Raw genomic sequence first — 16603 nt, 5'->3', positions numbered from 1 at the left:
GTCAGGAGGGATGTGTCTTGCCAGGTGAAAACATACTGTTGTCTTGTTGTATGGGAGTTTAAGTGTTTGAAAGGATGCAGACAGAGCTGACTACCCAGAGGGTCAGATTCTGCCTGTTTTCTATTTATTATTGCCTCAGCTCCAAGTGCATTCCTCTCGGCCTGCTCCCCCATGCCAGAGCTGGACCCTGTGAGCACGCCTCCTGTAGCTGGCCCATGTTGAGCTCTGCCAGTAGAGGGCACTAGAGAGCCAGTGCCGGAGGAGGGGACTTCTGGGTTGCTGTATGCTCTTCCTCCTGCTCCTCCTGCGCAGCTGCCAAAGATAAGGTGGGAGGCATGCAGGGCGCCAGTGCCGTGAGCGGCTTCTGAGAGTTTGGGCAGCACTCCCAGTGCAGGTTTTCCAGGCTTGGAGGGGTGTATTCCCACCCATCAGCAACTACAGATCAGCTCTATCCCAGGACAACCCAGGGAACGTGGTTGCCCATTGGGCAGCAGCCACACAACTCCCTAATACAGAATTAACTCCCACTTTGGGGAGGATACCCCTTCCAAGTATTGTCCTTTTTTGAAAATAGAGTTCTCTTTACTCCTTTATAATTAGTGTGTTGTCAGTAATTTTTATATCAAACCTTCTGTGCTGACGTCATTGTGTGGTTTCTGTCCCCTTATGGGACTATGACTACTGATAGGAGTAAAAACCAGGCAGGCTATGAAGTGTATGTGTACATGTGTATGTAGCATGAATGTAGGTAGTCTTGAGATTTGAAATAGGGAGGCCAGGAAGCCCTTACTGAGAAGGGGACAATGGAGTAAGTTCTTTAAGGCAAGTCAGTAAGCATGCCAATAACTAGAGGAAGAGCATAACAGGATTCAGGGACAGCATGAGCAAATGGGCTGTGGCAGGAGGCTATCCTGACTGGCGCCAAATAAACAGAGGGCCGAAGTGGGAAAATGAAATCAGGTCATGCAGAATGTTGTGGTAATAGCAAGGACTCTTGAGTCTGGAGCCGGGGGCAGGGATGTGGCCTGCTCATTCTCTCTGGATCCTTACGGGGTCTCTGCTGATTAGCAAGCTGGCCTCCAGCAAGCCTGGTGGAAGCTGCAGTCCTGAGTCAAGGGCGAGAAACCTGTCTATGACCAGGGCATGGGTGGTCGAGAGCTGTCTGTATTTAGAAGTGGAGGGATTTGCTGATGAAGCCAGGGTGGGGTGTGGGAGGAGAAGGGCCCCAGCTGACCTAGGCCCTTTGGCCTGAGCACAGGAAGGGCATCGCAGTTGGGCCTAAGTTCGACCCCACTCTGCCCCGAGGCACCGCGCTTCAGTGGGAAGGGGCCTTTAGCTTGCGGAGCTGTAGAGCATTTTTCAAGTCGGTTTTAAGCCTGATGCGTTTCTACCCCCATTTCCTGGAAGTTTACCCTATAGACCACGCCAGTGATCTGCCCCGAAGGATACTGGGGAAGGTGTTCTAGTGGGAGATGCCTCACCAGAGACATTCTGGCGTCCAGCTAGGGGGACCTGGGGGGCTGCTGGCCCAGGAGCCGGGCGCCGGGCTGGCGGAACGCGGTGGGCGGGAGCGGGGTTCGGAGGCTGTGGCGGGTCATAGGCCCACCTGTTCGATATTCCCAGCTTTCGAGTTCTTCTTCCAACGTGTTCCCACGGTTCACATCGACTCCTGAAACAATGACTCTTATTTTAAAGGTTAGTTTGATCGAAGGAATTCCAACTAGCGTTAAATGGTCACACATTTTAACGCAAAGACTGCGAGAGCCTGCGGGCGGCGCGGCGCCGCTGGCGGGGGACCCCTGCCTGGGCCTCGGGGGTGCACTGCTGCCGCCGCGTTGGGCATTTGTCACCGTAAACGCGCAGTCCCGGAACGAGTCGGTCCCGCTGGAACCGAAAGCCGGATGCACACCGAGACGCGCGAGCGGAAGCTGCACCTAACGCGCTTGCGTTGGCGCGTCCCTAGGAGCACGCGGCCCCGCCCCGCCGCGCCCCCTGCCCCGCCCCCGAGGCCGCGCCCTTACGACAGCAGACGCGCCCCCGCGAGCCCCGCCCTTCACGTGCGTGCGCGCCCCCCGCCGCCGCCATTTTGGAGCGACTCGAGCGCCGCCCGCGGTCCGCGCCGGCCCCGCGCAGTTTCCGTGGGCGCCGTGTCCGTGGGCGCCGCGCCCGGCCGGGCCCCATGTGCGTGCGGCCCGCCCCAGGCCGTCCGGGCTTCGCCTCCGCCAGCGTCCTGGCCTCCACGCGGGCCTCCGAGGAGCCGCCGCAACGCCCGGCCCGGGGGGCAGGTGAGTGCGGCGCCGCGGCGGCCCCTCGGAGCCGACCGGGCCGTGCCTGCGCCTGCCGGTGCCCCCGTGGTGTCCACCCTCAGTGCCCACCCTATCAGGGACGCTCCCTGTCAGTGTCCACCCCCGTCAGTGTCCCCCCGTCAACAACCACCCCTGTCGGTGTTCCCCCGTTAGTGTTCCCCCGACAGAGCCCACCCCGCCAGTGTTCCTCTGTTAGTACCCCCCCATAGTGCCCGCCCCACCACTGTCCACTGTCAGTGCCCACCCCCACGACAGCGTCTCCCTGTCAGTGACCTCGCCAGTCAGTGTCGCATGTCAGTGACCCCTCCCCGTTAACACCCCTGCCGCTGTGCTGCCCTTCCTCCGCAAGGCCAGCCTACCCTGCTGGTGTCCACCCCGTCCGGCCCCCCATTAGTGCCCCCACCAGCCGGTCGGCGCTCCCCATGACCCTCCTCACTGTTCCCTCTCTTACCCGCCCATGGGAGCCCTGGCCCCCTTGAGTGTCCTTTCACCTGCCCCCAGCCATGTGACATCTTCCACGCAGCCTCCCGGCTGCTTTGTATCCTTGCAGCCTTACGACCTGTATAGTCCACCCAGTTGTTACTTTGGCCCCCAGTTTGCTGTCCCACCAGCTCACCCAGGCCCTCACTGCCATGGTCTTTGCCTTCTCTGCAACCCCCTCCCCCGCCCCATTTTGTCACTATCCCCGCCTGTATCCGTTCCTCTAGCCTTCTCCAGCTTGTTACTCTTTCCCCCCGGCCATCACCTGCCCCCATCCCATGGCCTCTCCCTGCCATGCCCTTGGCCTCTCTCTCAGTGCCTGGGCATCACTGACACAGCTGCCCCCCTCTTCTCCATGTCCCTTCCTTTCTGGTTTCTTTTCCCTTTCGGCTTCTGTGAGCCCTGTGCCAGCTAAGCTCTGGAAGCTGAGAAACAGCTAGCTATGAGTGGGAGGACCGAGCCTAACAGACTGAGGGGACAGCATGTGCAAAGGCCCTGAAGTGGACCTGCTCCAGAAACCTATATGAGACAGATTGATGTGTGGCCAGGGTGAGCGGTGCAGGCAGGAGGCATGTTGGAGCTTGGGCCTGCGGGTCTTTCTAGTGGTGGTCTCTCATCCCTAGGCTGAGTCCAAGTGAGGAGAAGGCAGGGCTGGAGGTTGACTGCCTTCCTCCTGAACTTGGGGCATTGTAAGGAGGGAGAGGTGAGGTGTTGGGGTGCATGTATTGTGGTTGAGACTTAGGGGATACTTTGGAGGCAGGGGTTGGGACTTGCTGCTGGAAAGGGAGAGGCTGTGAGAGGCTGTGAGAGGCTGTGAGGGGAGGAGAACTGGGCTCTCCGGGCTTCTGGGTGGAGCACACGGGTGGACTGTCGCACTGTTTCCTGAGGTGGGGAGGTTGGGTGGGGTGGTGACAGGTGCTCCAGAGTTGTTGTAAGTTGAAGGAAAGTAAGGCTTTCTCCTGGCTGAAGTGGTGAAGTCTGACAAGTCCCAGGGTCAGTAGAAGGCATCTTGCAGAAGAGTCTGAAGCCCAAAGGAGGGGTCCAGTGGCAGGCATACGCCCAAACGCCCTCAGTGTGGAAATCGGGTTTAAAGCCTGGGCCTGGCTGTTAACTCAGAGCAGGACATCTTGATCATGTACTCTGTGCTACTGAGTTAGAGGCTTTATGCCAGTCATTTCACTTAGTCCTTATGAGATCCCTAGGGTGTAGCAACTGCTTCCAGATTTAGCGATGAAGAAACTGAAGTATACAGCAAATTGGTGATACAGCCAGGATTTATACCCCAGGCAGGCTAAAGCGTCTCCTCCCTACTCTTTTGGTTGAGGAAAAGGCTAACTTTTGAAACACTGTTTGCATCTTTGAATGGTAATGCTTGTTGATTAACCAGGGCGCTTCTGCGTGTGCTGCTCCAAAGAGGCTTAACTTGGGAGAGCAGGCGCAGGCCCTTCCTGAAGTGCGTGACCTATACCATCTCATTTAATCCTTGTTTTTTAAATTAATTAATTAATTAATTTTTATTTTGATATCATTAATCTACAATTACATGAGCAACATTATGTTTACTACACTCCCCTCGTCAAGTCCCCCCCCAACGTACCCCATTGCAGTCACTGTCCATCAGCGTAGTAAGATGCTGTAGAGTCACTACTTGTCTTCTCTGTGCTATACTGCCTTCCCCGTGCCCCCCCTATATTACGTCTGCTAATAGTAATGCCCCTTTTTTACCCCTTATCCCTCCCTTCCCTCCCATCCTCCCCAGTCCCTTTCCGTTTGGTAACTGTTAGTCCATTCTTGGGTTCTGTGAGTCTGCTGCTGTTTTGTTCCTTCAGTTTTTTTTTCTTTGTTCTTATACTCCACAGATGAGTGAAATCATTTGATACTTGTCTTTTTCCACCTGGCTTATTTCACTGAGCATCATACCCTCTAGCTCCATCCATGTTGTTGCAAATGGTAGGATTTGTTTTCTTCTTATGGCTGAGTAATATTCCATTGTGTATATGTACCACATCTTCTTTATCCATTCATCTACTGATGAACACTTAGGTTGCTTCCATATCTTGGCTATTGTAAATAGTGCTGCAATAAACCTAGGGGTGCATCTGTCTTTTTCAAACTGGGCTGCTGCATTCTTAGGGTAAATTCCTAGGAGTGGAATTTCTGGGTCAAATGGTATTTCTATTTTGAGTTTTTTGAGGAACCTCCATACTGCTTTCCACAATGGTTGAACTAATTTACATTCCCACCAGCAGTGTAGGTTCCCCTTTCTCCACATCCTTGCCATCATTTGTTGTTGTTTGTCTTTTGGATGGTGGTGATCCTTACTGGTGTGAGGTGGTATCTCATTGTGGTTTCAATTTGCATTTCTCTGGTAATTAGCGATGAGGAGCATCTTTTCATTTGCCTGTTGGCCACCTGAATTTCTTCTTTGGAGAACTGTCTGTTCAGATCCTCTGACCATTTTTTAATTGGCTTATTTGCTTTTTGTTTGTTGAGGTGCATGAGCTCTTTATATATTTTGGATGTCAACCCTTTATCGGATATGTCCTTTCTGAATATATTCTCCCATACTGTAGGATGCCTTTTGTTCTATTGATGATGTCCTTTGCTGTACAGAAGCTTTTCAGCTTGATATAGTCCCACTTGCTCATTTTTGCTTTTGTTTCCCTTGTCCAGGGAGATATGTTCATGAAGAAGTTGCTCATGTTTATGTCCAAAAGATTTTTGCCTATGTTTTTTTCCAAGAGTTTTATGTAATTCTTGTTTTTTAAAACAAAAGTGCTTTACCTTTTATTATCCTGGTTATCTTTATGAGATGTAACAGACATTTTGACATGAAGTAGGTACATGACTTGTACAGAATTTACTATACACCAGAGAATGAAAAACAGTGATGAATTCTACTTTTTGACATCTAACTAAAAAATCAATTCTTAAAACAACTTAACGATATAGTTACTCTTTTTTTTTTTTTTTTTTTAGATAATTATTTTTTATTGAAGGGTAGTTGACACACAGTATTACATTACATTAGTTTCAGGTGTACAACACAGTGATTCAACATTTATATACATGATAATTCTAGGTACCAGCTATCACCATACCAAGTTGTTACAATATTTTGACTATATTCCTTATGCTATACATTACATCCCGGTTACTTATTTATTTTACAATTGGAAGTGTGTACTTTTTTTGGTTGTTGTTGTTAGGGCATCTCTCATATTTATTGATCAAATGGTTGTTAACAACAATAAAATTCTGTATAGGGGAGTCAATGCTCAATGCACAATCATTAATCCACCCCAAGCCTAATTTTCGTCAGTCTCCAATCTTCTGAAGCATAACGAACAAGTTCTTACATGGAGAACAAATTCTTACATAGTGACTAAGTTACATGGTGAACAGTACAAGGGCAGTCATCACAGAAACTTTTGGTTTTGCTCATGCATTATGAACTATAAACAGTCAGTTCAAATATGAATACACATTTGATTTTTATACTTGATTTATATGTGGATACCACATTTCTCTCTTTATTATTTTTAATAAGATGCTGAAGTGGTAGGTAGATACAACATAAAGGTAGAAAACATAGTTTAGTGTTGTAAGAGAGCAAATGTAGATGATCAGGTGTGTGCCTGTAGACTATGTGTTAATCCAAGCTAGACAAGGGCAATAAAACACCCACGTATGCAGAAGATTTCTCTCAGAACAGGGGGGTGAGGTTCTAAGCCTCACCTCTGTTGATCCCCAATTTCTCACCTGATGACCCCCCTGCGACTGTGCCTGTCTTAGGTTGTTCCTCCCTGATATAGTTACTCTTAATATTCCTGTTAATTTTTATGTGAGAACAGTGAGACACAAACGGATTAAATGACTTGCCCAAGGTCACAGTAAATGAACAGGAAAGCTGGGACTTAGGCAGTCCCTCCAGAGCTTGTGCTTTTTGCCTTATGGGGTAAGTGGCTTATGCTCATCGTAGTGTGAACCCGGAATGAACTGCAAAAGGCACCCAGTGTGTGGTGAACCAGTCTCATTCTCCCCAACCTTTCAGCATCTTCCAATTGGAAATCTTGCCATATGCAGATACAGCAAATGGCCCTCTTCTTTTTAGCACACAATGTATAGTCTTTTATCTCTTTAAAATTATTCCACCATTTAAAAATTATTAAAGAATATTTTACACCCAATTAAATATACAGATCTTAAAGTGTGTAAGTTTGGTGAATTTTTTAGCAAAATGTGTCCATTGCTCATATCAAGATATACAATATTTCTCTCATCCTTAGAAGTTTTTCTGTGTCCATTTTAAGTTATTACAGCCATCCCCCCCAAATCCCAAAGGAATCATTGTTCTGATTTCTGTCATTATAGATTGCTGCAGGTCCTTGAACTTCATATAAATGGAATCATAAAGTATACTTTTTTTATATCTGTTTTCTTTTGCTCAGTGTAATGTTTTTTGGAGTTACTGATTTTGATGCCTATATTTGTAATTTGTGCTTTTCATTTGAGTAGTATTTTTTTGTATGAAATATCATAATTTATCTTTTATTGATGGACATTTGGGTTGCTTTCACTTTTTGGCTATTCTGACTGAAGTCACTGAAGGTTCTTGTACACATATTTTGTGAAGATATGTTAATTCTTTTGGGTAAATATCTGGGAGTGAAATTGCTGGGTCACAATACAAATGCATGTTTAACTTTTTTGGACCGTGCCAAGTGGTTTTCCAAACTGGTACCATTTGATATTCCTACCAGTAATGTTTGAGAGTGTCTCCACATCTATGCTAGCATTTGGTATTATTAGTCTTTTTAATTTTAGCTATCCAAATGGTAGTGTTATCTCACTGTGTTTTTCTTTTTGCATTTCTCTAATGAATAATGAGAGTGAGCAGTTGCTCCTGTACTTATTGACCATTTGTATATCTCTTGTGAAGTATCAGGTCTTCTCCCTTTTTATTAGGTTTTCTTTTTATCATTTACCTTTAAGAGTTTAAAAAATATATATTCTGTTGATGAGTCCTTTGTGTTGTGTGTGTACATACTTATAGTGAGGGAACGGGAGGAGGGGAAGTGAGGGCTGAATATGTTTTACTATGTTTTGGCTTACCTGTTTATTTTTTAACAGTGTCTTTAGATGAACAGAAAATTTTAATTTGGATGAGGTAAAACTTTGTCAGTATTTTCTTTTACGTTTATTATGTGTCCAGCAAAATTTTGCCTACACCAGGGTTGTGAAGACACTTTTCCTATCTTTTTTAAAAGCTCTGAAGTGGTAGCTTTTGTATTTAGGTTTATGATTCATCTTTTCCTTTTCAGCAGCTTTATGAGATATGAATGCTGTATAGTAAATCACACGTGTTTAAATTGTAAAGTCTGATAAGTTTTGATGTGTGTGAAGTCATAACCACAGTCAGGATAGTGAACACTATCCGTCATCCTCCAAATTTCCTCCTGCTCCTTTAAGGAATCTGTCCACTCCACCCAGTCCTGCCCTCTGTCTCCAAGCAAATACTATGTTCCTTTCTGAATGGTCCATCTTGCATTATTTTTTGTGTAAGGTGGAGTCAGGGTACATTTTTTTCCCATATGTGTTATATAATCATTCTAGCATCATTTTTTGAGAGACTGTCTTTTCTCCATTAAACTGCTTTGGGGCCTTTGTTAGAAATTAATTGAACACATGTGTGTGTTCAGGATTATTTCTGGCCTTTTTCTCTTATGTTCCATTGGTCTGTTTTTCTGTACTATGCCAACACTACACTTGTGTTAATTACTGTAACTTAATCGTAAGTCTTGAAATTAGATAGTGCAAGACCTCCACCTTTATTTCTCTACAAAATTGTCTTGCCAGTTTTAGAATAAGCTCTGGAATTTGTACAGAAATTTTACCGAGAGTTTGGTTGAAATTACATGGAATCTGTAGGTCCGTTTTAGAACTGAATTACTAACACTGAGTTCTGCTCTGTGCACATGGTATAACTCCATTTATTTATTTATTTATTTATTTTATTCATTGATTTTTAAATTAAGGTTCCTTGTTACTGCATTCACCCATATTATCAAGTTCCCCCAACAGCCCATTGTAGTCACTGTCCATCAGCGTAATAAGATGCCACAGAGTCACTACTTGTCTTCTCTGTGCTACACTGTCATTCCCCATGACCTCCCACATACCATGTGTGTCAATCATAATGCCCCTTATTCCCCTTCTCCCTCCCTTCCCACCTGCCTTCCCAGTCCCTTTTCCTTTGGTAACTGTTAGTTCATTCTTGGGTTCTGTGAGTCTGCTGCTGTTTTGTTCCTTCAGTTTTTGCTTTCTTCTTATGTTCCACAGATGAGTGAAATCATTTGGTACTTGTCTTTCTCTGCCTGGCTTATTTCACTGAGCATAACACCCTCTAGCTCCATCCATGTTGTTGCAAATGGTAGGATTTGTTTTCTTCTTACAGCTGAATATTGTTCTATTGTGTATATGTACCACATCTTCTTTATCCATTCATCTACTGATGGACACTTAGGTTGCTACAATATCTTGGCTATTGCAAACAGTGCAGTGATAAACATGGGAGTCCATGTATCTTTTCGAATCAGGAATTTTGTTATCCTCAGGTAAATTCCTAGGAGTGAAATTCCTGGGTCAAATGGTATTTCTATTTTTAGTTTTTTGAGGAACCTCTATATTGCTGTTCCACAGTGGTTGAACTGATTTACATTTCCACCAGCAGTGTAGGAGGGTTCCCCTTTCTCCGCATCCTTGCCAGCATTCATTGTTCCTTGTCTTTTGGATGTTGGCCATCCTAACTGGTGTGAGGTGATATCTCATTGTAGTTTTAATTTTCATTTCCCTGAAAATTAGCGATGTAGAGCATCTTTTCATGTGCCCGTTGGCCATCTGGATTTCTTCTTTGGAGAAGTGTCTGTTCAGATCCTCTGCCCATTTTTTAATCAGGTTTTTTGCTTTTTGGGTGTTGAGGTATGTGAGTTCTTTATATATTTTAGATGTTAACCCCTTGTCACATATGTCATTTATGAATATACTCTCCCATTCTGTAGGGTGCCTTTTTGTTCTACTGATGGTGTCCTTTGCTGTACAGAAGCTTTTTAGTTTGATGTAGTCCCATTTGTTCATTTTTGCTTTTGTTTCCCTTGCCTGAGGAGATGCGTTCAGGAAAAAGTTACTTGTGTTTATATTCAAGAGATTTTTGCCTATGCTTTCTTCTAAGAATTTTATGGTTTCATGACTTACATTCAGGTCTTTGATCCATTTTGAGTTTACTTTTGTGTATGGGGTTAGACAATAATCCAGTTTCATTCTCTTGCATGTAGCTGTCCAGTTTTGCCAACACCAGTTGTTGAAGAGGCTGTCATTTCCCCATTGTATATCCATGGCTCCTTTATCAGATATTGATTGACCATATATGGCTGGGTTTATATCTGGGCTCTCTATTCTGTTCCATTGATCTACAGGTCTGTACTTGTGCCAGTACCAAATTGTGTTCATTACAGTGGCTTTGTAGTAGAGTTTGAAGTCGGGGAGCATAATTCCCACAGCTTTATTCTTTCTTCTCAGGATTGTTTTGGCTATTTGGGGTCTTTCATGGTTCCATATGAATTTTAGAACTGTTTGTTCTAGTTCATTAAATAATACTGTGGGAATTTTGATAGGGATTGCATTGAATCTGTAGATTGCTTTAGACAGCACGGCTGTTTTGATGATATTAATTCTTCCTCCATGAGCATGGGATGTATTTCCATTCAGTGATATCTTATTTAATTTCTCTCATGAGTGTCTTATAGTTTTCATGGTACAGGTCTTTCACTTCCTTGGTTAGGTTTATTCCTAGATATTTTATTCTTTTTGATTCAGTTGTGAATGGAATTTTTTTCTTGATTTCTCTTTCTGCTAGTTCATCGTTAGTATATAGGAATGCACAGATCTCTATATTAATTTTGTATCCTGGAACATTGCTGAATTCAGATATTAGATCTAGTAGTTTTGGAGTGGATTCTTTAGGGTTTTTTATGTACAATATCATGTCATCTGCAAACAGGGACAGGTTTTCTTCCTTGCCAATCTGGATGCCTTTTATTTCTTTGTGTTGTCTGTTACCATGGCTGGGACCTCCAGAACTATGTTGAATAACAGTGGGGAGAGTGGGCATCCCTGTCTTGTTCCCAATCTTAAAGGAAAAGCTTTCAGCTTCTCACTGTTAAGTATAGTCTTGGCTGTGGTTTGTCATATATGGCCTTGATTATGTTGAGGTACTTGCCTTCTATACCCATTTTGTTGAGAGTATTTATCATGAATGGATGTTGAATTTTGTCGAATTGTTTTTCAGCATCTATGGAGATGATCATGTGGTTTTTGTCCTTTTTGTTGATGTGTATTATGTTGATGGATTTTTGTATATTGTACCATCCTTGCATCCCTGGAATAAATTCTATTTGATCATGATGGATGATCTTTTTGATATATTTTTGAATTTGGTTTGCACATATTTTGTTGAGTATTTTTGCATCTATGTTCATCAGGGATGTTGGTCTGTAATGATATTTCCTTTCTCATTTCTGATTCTGTTTATGTGTGTAGACTCTCTTTTTTTCTCGGTAAGTTTGGCTAGGGGTTTATCTGTTTTGTTTATTTTCTCAAAGAACCAGCTCCTGCTTTCATTGATTCTTTCTATTGTTTTATTCTTCTTGATTTTATTTATTTCTGCTGTAATCTTTATTATGTCTCCTTCTATTTGGGCCACATTTGTTCTTCTTTTTCTAGTTTAATTGTGAGTTTAGACTGATCATGTGGGATTGTTCTTCTTTCCTGAGGTGGGCCTGTATTGCAGTATCCTTCCCTCTTAGCATGGCCTTCTCTGTGTCCCACAGATTTTGCTGTGTTCAGTTCTTGTTTTCATTTGTCTCCATGTATTGCTTGATCTCTGTTTTTATTTGGTCATTGATCCTTTGGTTATTTAGGAGCATGTTGTTAAGTCTGCATATGTTTGTGGGCTTTTTTGTTTTCTTTGCATAATTTATTTCTAGTTTCATACCTTTGTTGTCTGAGAACCTGGTTGGTACAATTTCAGTCCTTCTGAATTTACTGAGGCTCTTTTTATGGCCTAGTATAGAATCTGTTCTTGAAAATGTTCCATGTGCACTTGAGAATGTGTATCCTGCTGCTTTTGGGTGGAGTGTTCTGTAGATGTCTGTTACATCCATCTGTTCTAATGTGTTGTTCAGTGCCTCTGTCTCCTTATTTTCTGTCTGTTTGATCTGTCCTTTGGAGTGAATGGTGTGTTGAAGTCTCCTAAAATGAATGCATTGTGTTCTGTTTCCCCCTTTAATTCTGTTAGTATTTGTTTCATATATGTAGGTGCTCCTGTGTTTATAATACTTATATCCTCTTGTTGGACTGACCTGTTTATCATTATGTAATGCTGCAGCATTCTTTCCTGTTGCTCTTTCAGGATTAGTTATATTTGCTATATTTTCATATTGTATATGGTTTTGGGAGTAGGTTTCTGTCTCACCTCTCATGCCCTCATCTTTTTTCAGCTCCATTTATTTAAATGTTCTTTAGTATTCCTCAGCAATGTTTCGTAGTTTTCATTGCAAACTTCTTATTCGGTGTATGGGTATTTGATGTATTTTTTTGTCAAAAACATGTTGTATTTGTATACACTAGTAGCAAATAATTTCTTCTTTTTATTTTTATTAAGGTATTATTGATATACACTCTTATGAAGGTTTCACATGAAAAAACAATGTGGTTACTACATTTACCCATATTATCAAGTCCCCATCCGTACCCCAATGCAGTCATTGTCCGTTAGTGTTGTAAGATGCCACAGATTCACTATTTGCCTTCTCTGTGCTACACTGTTTTCCCCGTGATCCCCCACACCATGTGTACTAAACATAATACCCCTCAATCCTCTTCTCCCTCCCTCCCCACCCATCCTCCCACATCCCTCCCCTTTGGTAACCACTGGTTCCTTCTTGGAGTCTCTGAGTCTGTAGCAGCAAATAATTTCAAAAATAACTTAAATAATGCCAACATTAATAAAATTATTTGGAATAGATTTAATCAAGGTGCAAATCCTGTACATTGAAAATTTTTTTTATTAAGGTGTCATTGATATACATTCTTCTAAAGTTTTCACATGAAAAATATTGTGGTTACTACATTCACCCATATTATCAAGTACCCCCACCTCACTGCATTGCAGTTACTATCGATCAGTATAGTAAGATGCCACAGAGTCACTACTTGTCTTCTCTGTGCTACACTGTCTTCCCCATGGCCCCACACACACCATGTGTGCCAATCATAATGCTCCTCTATCCACTTCTCCCTCCCTCTCCACCCGCCCTCCCACACCCCTTCCCTTTGGTAACCGCTAGTCCCTTCTTGGAGTCTGTGAGTCTGCTGCTGTTTTGTTCCTTCAGTTTTGCTTTGTTGTTAAACTCCACAAATGAGAGAAATCATTTGGTACTTGTCTTTCTTATCCTGGCTTATTTCACTGAGCATAATACCCTCTAGCTCCACCCATTTTGTTGCAAATGGTAGGATTTGTTTTCTTCTTATGGCTGAATAATATTCCATTGTGTATATATTCTACTTCTTCTTTATCCATTCGTCTACTGATGGATACTTAGGTTGCTACCATATTTTGGCTATTGCAAACAGTGTGGTGATAAACATGGGGTGTGTGTATCCTTCGAATCAGGGATTTTGTTTTCCTCAGGTAAATTCCTAGGAGTGGAATTACTGGGTCAGATAGTATTTCTATTTTTAATTTTTTAAGGAACCTCCATACTGCTTTTCACAGCAACTGCACCATTCTGCATTCCCACCAACAGTGTAAGAGGGTTTCCAATTTCCCTGCATCATCGCCAGCATTCGTTGTTTCTTGTCTTTTGAATTGTGGCCATACTAACTGGTATGAGATGATATCTCATTGTGGTTTTAATTTGCATTTCCCTGATGATTAGTGATGTGGAACATTTTTTTCATGTGCCTGTTGGTCATTTGTATTTCTTTGGAGAAGTGTCTGTTTCAGTCCTCTGCCCTTTTTGGATCAGGTTATTTGTTTTTTGGGTGTTGAGGTGTGTGAGTTCTTTGTATATTTTGGATGTTGATCTCTTATCAGATGAGTCATTTACAAATATATTCTCTTATATTGTAGGATGCCTTTTTGTTCTGCTGATGGTGTCCTTTGCTGTACAGAAGGCTTTTAGTTTGATGTAGTCTTGTCTGTTCATTTTTTAGTTTCCCTTGCCTGAGATGTGTCCAGTAAGAAGTTGCTTGTGCTTATATTCAAGAGGTTTTTGCCTTTTTACTTCTAAAAGTTTTATGGTTTTATAACTTACATTCAGGTCTTTGATCCATTTTAAGTTTACTTTTGTGTATGGAGTTCGACAGTAATCCACTTTCATTCTCTTACATGTAGCTGTCCAGTTTTTCCATCACCAGATGTTGAAGAGGCTGTCTTTCCCCACTGTATATCCACAGCTCCTTTATCATATATTAATTGACCATATATGCGTGGGTTTATATTAGGGGCTCTCTTTTCTGTTCCATTGATCTATGGGTCTGTTCTTATGCCAATACCAAATTGTGTTGATTACTGTGGCTTTGTAGTAGATCTTGAACTCAGGGAGCATAATCCCCCCAGCTTTATTTTTCCTTCTTGGTATTGCTTTGGCCATTTGGGGTCTTTTGTGGTTCCATATGAATTTTAGAACTATTTGTTCTAGTTCGTTAAAGAATGCTTTTGGTATTTTGATAAGGATTGCATTGAATCTGTAAATAGCTTTAGACAGGATGGCCATTTTGGCAATATTACTTCTTCCTATCCATGAGCATGGGATGTATTTCCATTTATTGTTGTCTTCTTTAATTTCTCTCATGAGTGTCTTGTAGTTTTCAGAGTATAGGTCTTTTACCTCCTTGTTTAGGTTTATTCTAGGTATTTTATTCTCTTTGATGCAATTGTAAATGAAATTGTTTTCCTGGTTTCTCTTTCTGCTAGTTTTTTGTTAGTGTATAGGAATGCAACAGATTTCTGTGTATTAATTTTGCATCCTGCAACTTTGCTGAATTCAGTTATTAGTTTCAATAGTTTTTTGGTGGATTCTTTAGGGTTTTTTATGTAAAATATGTCATCTGCAAATAGTGACAGTTTAACTTATTTCTTACCAATTTGGATGCTTTTTATCTCTGTGTTTTGTCTGGTGTGGCTAGGAGTCCAGTACTATGTTGAATAAAAGTGGGGAGAGTGGCCACCCTTGTTTTCCTCCTAATCTGAAAGGAAAAGCTTTCAGCTTTTCACTATTAAGTCCAATGTTTTCTATGGGTTTGTCTTATATGGCCTTTATTATTTTGAGGTACATTTTTTTTAGAGTTTTTATCATGAATGGATGTTGAATTTTGTCAAATGCTTTTTCAGCATCTATTGAGATGATCATGTGGTCTTTATCCTTTTTGTTAATGTATATGATATTGTTTTATGAGTATTGTACAAACCTTGCATCCCTGGAATAAATCCCACTTGGTCATGTTAGATGATCTTTTTCATGTATTTTTGGATTTGGTTTGCTAATATTTTGTTGAGGATTTTTGTATCTGTGTTCACTTGGTCTGTAATTTTCTTTTTTTGTGGTGTCTCTGTCTGATTTTGGTCGCAGAGTGATGCTGGCCTCATAGAATGAGTTTGGAAGTATTCCCTCCTCTTCTGCTTTTTGGAATACTTTAAGAAGGATGGGTATTAGCTCTTCTTTAAATGTTTAATAGCATTCGGCTGTGAAGCTATCTGGACATAGCTTTTTTGGGGGGAGAATTTTTTATTATCAGTTTGATTTCTTTGGTGGTAATTGGTTTGTACAGACTTTCTTTTTCTTCCTGGGGTCTTGGAAAGGGTATATTTTTCTAGTAAGTTGTCCATTTCTTCAAAGTTGTCCAATTTATTGGCATATAATTTTTCATAGTATTCTCTAATAATTCTTTGTATTTCTGTGGTAGCTGTTGTGATTATTCCTTCTTCATTTCTTTTTTTTTTTTTTTTTTTAGATAATTATTTTTTATTGAAGGGTAGTTGACACACAGTATTACATTACATTAGTTTCAGGTGTACAACACAGTGATTCAACATTTATATACATGATAATTCTAAGTACCAGCTATCACCATACCAAGTTGTTACAATATTTTGACTATATTCCTTATGCTATACATTACATCCCGGTTGCTTATTTATTTTACAATTGGAAGTGTGTACTTTTTCTTGGTTGTTGTTGTTAGGGCATCTCTCATATTTATTGATCAAATGGTTGTTAACAACAATAAAATTCTGTATAGGGGAGTCAATGCTCAATGCACAATCATTAATCCACCCCAAGCCTAATTTTCGTCAGTCTCCAATCTTCTGAAGCATAACGAACAAGTTCTTACATGGAGAACAAATTCTTACATAGTGAATAAGTTACATGGTGAACAGTACAAGGGCAGTCATCACAGAAACTTTTGGTTTTGCTCATGCATTATGAACTATAAACAGTCAGTTCAAATATGAATACACATTTGATTTTTATACTTGATTTATATGTGGATACCACATTCCTCTCTTTATTATTTTTAATAAGATGCTGAAGTGGTAGGTAGATACAACATAAAGGTAGAAAACATAGTTTAGTGTTGTAAGAGAGCAAATGTAGATGATCAGGTGTGTGCCTGTAGACTATGTGTTAATCCAAGCTAGACAAGGGCAATAAAACATCCACATATGCAGAAGATTTCTCTCAGAACAGGGGGGG

General features: G+C 41.8%; 1 protein-coding gene across 3 annotated transcripts in view; it reads left to right on the top strand.

Annotated features, from left to right (window-relative positions):
- The window catches only part of PPP6R2 (protein phosphatase 6 regulatory subunit 2), a 93280-nt gene that overhangs the window by 9456 nt on the left and 67221 nt on the right, over positions 1-16603 (top strand). For 2 of the 3 annotated variants that reach the window (XM_057508388.1, XM_036906705.2), the window contains exon 1: positions 2070-2285. The exons of the other annotated variant lie outside the window; for it this stretch is intronic. The gene's annotated coding sequence lies outside the window, so the exon portion shown is untranslated. Of the gene's footprint in view, positions 1-2069; positions 2286-16603 lie in introns of those variants that run through there. 3 annotated transcript variants of the gene reach the window in all.

The sequence above is a fragment of the Manis pentadactyla genome, chromosome 10 (genome assembly GCF_030020395.1).
Source record: "Manis pentadactyla isolate mManPen7 chromosome 10, mManPen7.hap1, whole genome shotgun sequence".
Classification (NCBI taxonomy): Eukaryota; Metazoa; Chordata; class Mammalia; order Pholidota; family Manidae; genus Manis; species Manis pentadactyla.
This window is presented reverse-complemented; position numbering and strand designations above follow the sequence as displayed.